The 7,166-nt window shown below is 40.7% G+C and overlaps 1 pseudogene; it reads left to right on the forward strand.

Moving 5' to 3' along the window:
• Positions 1–700: 700 nt before the first annotated feature.
• On the forward strand, positions 701–1,696 carry LOC122230656 (annotated as a pseudogene).
• Positions 1,697–7,166: the final 5,470 nt, after the last annotated feature.

Below are 7,166 nucleotides of genomic sequence, written 5' to 3' on the forward strand. Positions count from 1 at the left end.
ATTCAGCTCGTAAGGCTGTTTGCAAAGTAAAAAGTGACACTCTCCGTATTTCTCCTTCCCCAGTCCATGGCCTGGAGAGGTTTTTCTCTTGTACTAACACAATACCGCAGTCCACCGCCTCTCTGTTTTGCTCTCCCTTTTGTCCTTCGCCTCTGTGCCTATGCTGTTTTATCTCCCCCAATTCACGTACACGAACCTCTGTCCTGCCAAGCTGTCTCCCTCCACCTTTGGAGATTTTCTGTCACTCCACAGATTGATTTCCTGGGTGTTCCAAGTGTTCTTGCTCAATACAGCTGTGTTTGAGGGCCACGGAAATCCCAGTCCCCCTACTTCTCTACCATCTTAACTCCTCCTCCTCCTCTTTTTTTTTTTTTTTTTTTTTGTTCTTCTTAATGTAGATATTTATCACTGTAAACTTCTTTCTTATCACAGCTTTTGCTATATACCATAAGTTTTGGTACATTGAGTTTCCCTTTTCATTTGTCTCAGGTATTTTTTTATTTCCCTTTGGATTTCATCTTTGACCCATTAGCTGCTCAAGAGTGTGTTGTTTAATTTTCACATATTTGTGAATTTTCCAGTTTTCCTCTTGTTATTGATTTTTAGTTTCATACCATTGTGATCAGAAAATATACTTGACTCTTTCTGCCCATGGATACCGCCAAGTAAGCATTGTTAAAGCTTCCCCTCCCACCCCCTCATGTCTAAGTCAGAGTCTCCCAAAGAGCCTGAACAACTGTGGAAGCTTTTCATTGGAGGTTTGAGCTTTGAAACAACCAATGAGGGTCTGAGGAGCCATTTTGAGAAATGGGCAACACTCACAGACTGTGTGGTAATAAGATCCAAACACCAAGCACTCCAGAGGCTTTGGGTTTGTCACCTATGCCACTGTGGAAGAGATGGATGCAGCCATGAATGCAAGGCCACACAAGGTGGATGGAAGAATTGTGGCACCAAAGAGGGCTGTCTCAAGAGAAGATTCTCAAAGACATGGTGCCCACTTAACTGTGAAAAAGAGTTTTGTTGGTGGCATTAAAGAAGGTACTGAAGAACATCATCTAAGAGAATATTTTGAACATCATGGGAAAATTGAAGTGATTGAAATCATGACTGACTGAGGCAGTGGCAAAAAGAGAGGGCTTGCTTTTGTAACACTTGATGAACATGACTTTGGACAAGATTGTCATACTGTGAAGTAAGCAGAGCTCTATCTAAGCAGGAGATGGCTAGTGCTTCAACCAAAGATGTTGAAGTGGTTCTGGAAAATTTGGTGGTGGTCGTGGAGGTGGTTTTGGTGCAAATGACAACTTTGGTCGTAGAGGAAACTTTAGAGGGCAAGGTGGCTTTGGTGGCAGTCAGTGTGGTGGTGGATATGGTGGCAGTGGGGATGGCTATAATAGATATGGTAATGATGGAAGCAACTTTGGAGGTGGTGGAAGCTATAATTATTTTGGCAATTACAACAATCAATCTTCAAATATTGGGCCCATGAAAGAAGAAAATTTCGGAGGCAGAAACTGTCCTCTATGGTGGTAGAGGCCAATGTTTTGGCAAACCATGAAACCAAGGTGGGTATGGTGGTTCCAGGAGCAGCAGTAGCTATGGCAGTGGCAGAAGGTTTTAATTACTGCCAGGAAACAAAGCTTAGCAGGAGAGGAGAGCTAGAGAAGTGACAGGGAAGCTACAGGCTACAACAGATTTGTGAACCCAGCCAAGCACAGTGGTGGCGGGGCCTCGCTGCCACAAAGAAGACATATTTTAGACAATACTCATATGTATGGGCAAAAAACTCGAAGACTGTATTTGTACTAATTGTATAATAGGCTATTTTAATTTCTGTTCTGTGGAAAGTGTAAAACATTGCAACACATAGTTTTAATGTAGGTTTTTTTTGCACCCATGCTGTTGATTGTTAAATGTAATAGTCTGATCATGACGCTGACTAAATGTGTCTTTTAAAAAAAAAAAAAAAAAGAAAAGATACTTGGTATGATTTCAGTCTTTTTAAATTTGCTAAAACTTGTTTTAAGACCTAACATATGATCTCTCCTGGAAAATATTCTATATGCTTTTGAGGAGAATGTGTATTCTACTGCTCTTAGATGTATGTTTTAATATACATGTGTTAGATCTATTTGTTTTAAATTATAGCTCAAGTCCAGTGTTTCCTTATTATTATTTTTCTGTTTGGATGATCTTTCCATTGGTTAAGTGGTATTGGAATTCCCTATCACTATTATATAATCTGTTTCTTCCTTCTGATCTGTTAGCAATTTTTTTTTTATATATATTTAGGTACTCCAATGTTGGATACATATATAATTGTTATATAGTTTTGATGAATTCATCTCTTTATCATTATATAATGACCTCCTTTGTCTCTAGTTTTTTATTTACAGTCTGTTTTGTCTGAAATAAGTACAGCTATCCCAGCTTTCTTTTGGTTTCCATTTGCATGGAACATCTTTTTCCAACCCTTAACTTTGAGCTTATGTGTGACCTTGAAGCTGAAATGAGTCTTTGGTAGGCTGCATTTAGTTGGTTTTTAAAAGTCTATTCACTCCTGTATCCCTTGGGTAAATTCCTAGCAGTGCTATTGCTGGGTCATAGGGTAGATCTATTTTTAATTTTTTGAGGAAACTCCACACTGTTTTCCAGAGTGGCTAAGTGAAATAAGTCATACAGAGAAAGACAGATATCATATGTTTCATTCTTATGTGGATCCTGAGAAACTTAACAGAAGACCAAGGGGGAGGGGAAGGAATAAAAAAAAAAAAAAAAAAAAAAAAAAGGTTAGAGAGGGAGGGAGCCAAAACATAAGAGACTCTTAAAAACTGAGAACAAACTGAGGGTTGATGGGGGGTGGGAGGGAAGGGAGGTGGGTGATGGGTATTGAGGAGGGCACCTGTTGGGATGAGCACTGGGTGTTGTATGGAAACCATTTGGACAATAAATTTCATACTAAAAAAAATAAAAAATAAAAGTCTGTTCAGCCATTCCATGCCTTTTGATTAGAGAATTTTATTTATATCTATTTAAAGTAGTTATTGATAGGTAAGGATGTAGTTTTCCAATCTTATTAGTTGTTTTTTTGTAGTTCCTTTGTTCTTTCTTCCTTTCTTGCAGGCTTTTTTGTGAATTGATGATTTTCGATAGTGGTATACTTTGATTCCCTTGTGTTTATCTCGTGTGTACCTACTATAGGTTTTTGTTTCATGGTTACTCTGAAGCTTACTTGATATATTTTGTATCTATAATAACCTATTTCAGCTGATAACAACTTCAATCATATACAAAATCTCTACCTTTTTACTACCCCCTCCATTTTATGATTTTGATGTGACAATTTATATCTTTTTACATTGTGTCTCTATTAATAAATTATTGTAGCTATAGCTATTTCTAATACTTTTGTTCTCTAGCCTTCATTCTAGAGTTAAATAGTTAACACACCACCATAGTACAGTATTAGAGTATTCTGAATCTGATTATACACTTACCTTTGCCAATGTTGTATATTTTCCTGTTACTAATTAGCATCCTTTTGTTTTCAGTTTGAAGAACTCTTTTAATCACTTCTTGTGTGGCAGGTCTAGTGGTGATGAACATCCTTAGTTTTGTTTGGGTAAGTATTTATCTTCCTTTTATTTCTCTCTCTCTCTTTCTCTCTCTCTCTCTCTTTCTTTTTATTTAAGTAGACTTCACACCCAACATGGAGCCCAACATGGCACTTGAACTCACAACCCTGAAATCAGGACCTGAGCTGAGATCAAGAGTTGGAATTTAACCAACTGACCCACCCAGGTGCCCCATCTTGCTTTCATTTCTGAAGGACAACTTTGCCGGGTAAAGCATTCTTGGTAGCAAGTTTCTTGTTTTTTATTTTCTGTTTTCGCAGCACTTTGAATATATCATCCTGCTCTCCTGCAAGGTTTCTGCTAATAAACCCATTTATCGCTTTATGGGGATTTCTCTTATATGAGAGAATTATTTTTCCACTTGCTGCTTTAAAAATATTTTCTTTGGGGTGCCTGGGTGGCTCAGTTGGTTAAGCATCTGAGTCTTGATTTTGGCTCAGGTCATGATCTCCTGGTTCATGAGATTCAGCCCCAAGTCAAGCTCCAGGCTGACAGTGCCACGCCTGCTTCAGATTCTCTTTTTCTTTCTCTCTGCCCCTCCCTTGCTCACGTTCTCTCTCTCTCAAAATAAATAAATAAACTTTTTTTTAATTAAAAAAGTAAAAATCTTTTCTTTGTCTTTGATTTTAAACAGTTTTATTAAAATGCATCTTTGAGAAGTTTGTTTTGGATTGAAATTTTGGGGTGACCCATTAGCTTCATAAACTTGGATGTCCAAATTTCTCTCCAGGTTGTGGGAAGTTCTCAGCCATGATTTCTTTGACTAAGCTTTCTATCCTTTACTCTTTCTCGTCTCCTTCTGGAGCTTCAACAATGCATAGATTGTTTATCTTAATGATGTCCCATAGACTTTCTTCATCCTCCCCCACCTTTTTTTATTGTTGTTGTCTTTTTAACTGGATAATTTCAAATGATCAGTCTTTGAATCATTGATTTTTTTCCTTCTGCTTGGTCCAGTCTTCTGTTGAAGCTTTCTATTAAATTTTTCAGTTAGGTAATTGTTTTCTTCAATTCCAAAATTTGTGGGAGTTTTTTATGTTTTCTATCTATTTGCTAAACTTCTTATTTTGTTCTTTTAAAAAAATTTTTTTTTACGTTTATTCATTTTTGAGAGACAGAGACAAGAGCGAGACAAGAGCATGAGAGTGGGAGGGGCAGAGAGGGAGACACAGAATCCGAAGCAGGCTCCAGGCTCCCAGCTGTCAGCACAGAGCCCAACACGGGGCTCGAACTCACAAACCATGAGATCATAACCTGAGCCGAAGTTGAACGCTCAACTGACTGAGCCACCCAGGTGCCCCCTTATTTTGTTCTTATACTGTTCTCCAGATTTCATTAAATTGTTTATTTATGTTCTCTTGTAGCTCTCTGAGCATCTTTAGAACAATTATTTTGAATTATTTGTCAGGCAATTCATATATCTCCATTCCTTTGTGGTCAGTCACTAGAAGTTTATTGTTTCTTTTGTGGTGTCATGTGTCCCTGATTCTTCATAATCTTCATTCATAACCTTGCATACATGTCTGCACATTTGAAGAAGCAGTCGCCTCTTCTAGAATTTCTGGGTGGACTTTGGAAAAAAAGACCTTCACTGTGACAGGGGCACACTGGAGCATGCTGTGATTGCAGGTTTAGTTGTGAAGGGTATGGGGGCATGTGGCAGCTCCAGGCCCAGGGTGGCATGATGATAATGGCTCAGGCAGCTGAGGTCCACAGCATCAACAACTGTGTGGTCTTTGGTGAATGCTGTGGGGAGTCCACAATGCCTGTAAGGACTGTTGGGTACTTCTAGGTCCAGCAGTTAAAGATCAGAGCAGGCACTGGGGATGGCTACAGCCAGGGATGTGCACTTGCCTGTCTGGGCCAGCTATAGGTGCCTATGTGGTGTCAGGGGCTGGTTGCAGACACACTTATAGGGGCAAGGGCCAGAGCCAGCAGCAAGGACCAGAGCCAACTTCAGGTATACAGCAGCTGTCAGCATGCACTTCTGTGACCACAGGGACTCACCACAGGCATTACACAACAGTGGATGCCAGTGACAGGAGTTGGGCCAGTGATGTACAAATGCACAACTGGAGGGGCTAGCTGCAGATGATTCCAACAGTTCAGGCCAGTGACAGGAGACAGGGTTTGATCTGAGCCAACAAGCAGCTGTGGGGACTCTGGTTGTTGACCTGGACTCCAACAGCTGCAGAGTCTTGCCATAGATGCATGGCAGTGGAGGCTAGTGACAGGACACAGACCAGCAGGGGCAAGTACATAGCTGGAGGGGCCAGCTGCAGATGAATCCAGCAACACAGGCCAGTGACAGGAGATAGGGCCAGGTCTGGGTCCACAAGCAGCTTTGGGGGCCTTGGCTGTCAGCATATACTACTGTGGCTATAGGAGTTTGCCACAAGCAAATACACAGTGGTGGAGGTCAACCCTAGGGTCTAGGCTTGCATCTTACACTCATGGAGCTGCAGAAATAGGGGTTGACTACCAGTGTGGATCTTGGACTGGGAGGGTTCAGGTAGGGGGTCAGGGGAAGGAGTGAGGAGGTATTCAGGCAGTTGATGTCTTTGAATGTGAAAATCTGTGGGGCAAAAAACACTGAAATCTGCAAGGCATTCTCAGTGGCTGTTCTGGCCATCGGTTTCTTCAGTCACATAAGCTGCTGGAGTCCTCTGCAGAGCAGGTCACTGGGAATCACAGTGTCTCCCACTGTATGGCTGTTACTGGTAGCCCTTGCTCTTCTTTATTCCTAGCCATCTCTGTATGTTTCGACTTTGACAGTGGGGTGAAACTGAAATGGGTCCTTTATGTATTGCCCCAAAAGGCTGGGGATGTTGGTTGTTCATCCCACTCTCCCTTTACTGGAGAAAAACTCTTTCTAGCTAGAGAGTTCTCATTTGGCACTGAGCAGTGCTGGTCTGGAGGATGGGATAATGTAGGCAAAATGAATCTGTTCTTTCTTCTCTTTTTGTGTAGTTGTTCTCAGGTTTTTTGTTCCAATCTTGCTTAAGTTTCTTTTTTAAAAAAAAATTTGATGTTTATTTTTGAGAGAGAGAGAGAGACAGTGTGAGCAGGGGAGGGACAGGGAGAGCAAGAGGGAGACACAGAATCTGAAGCAGGATCCAGGCTCTGAGCTGTCAACACAGAGCTTAATGTGGGGCTTGAACCCACAGACCTGAGCTAAAGTCAAATGCTTAACCAACAGAGCCATCCAGGCACCCCTTTTGCTGAGGTTTCTTAAGTGGATTCCTGAGCTCTCCCAGAGTTATTTTTGTCTGCAGACACTTGTCTAATTGTTGATTGGGAGGGGTTCAATACTGGGATTTTCTACACTGTTACCTTGATGACATCACCCTTATAAAATTTAGAATCAATTTGTCAGTATCTACAAAATAACTTGCTGGAATTTTTATTGGGATTGTGTTGAATCTATATAGCAAGTTGGGAAGAACTGACACTTTGACAATATTGTCTTCCTATCCATGAACATGAACTAGCTCTTAATTTACTTCGTTCTTTTGGATTTCTTTTTTT

The sequence above is a fragment of the Panthera tigris genome, chromosome C2 (assembly GCF_018350195.1).
Source record: "Panthera tigris isolate Pti1 chromosome C2, P.tigris_Pti1_mat1.1, whole genome shotgun sequence".
Taxonomy (NCBI): Eukaryota; Metazoa; Chordata; class Mammalia; order Carnivora; family Felidae; genus Panthera; species Panthera tigris.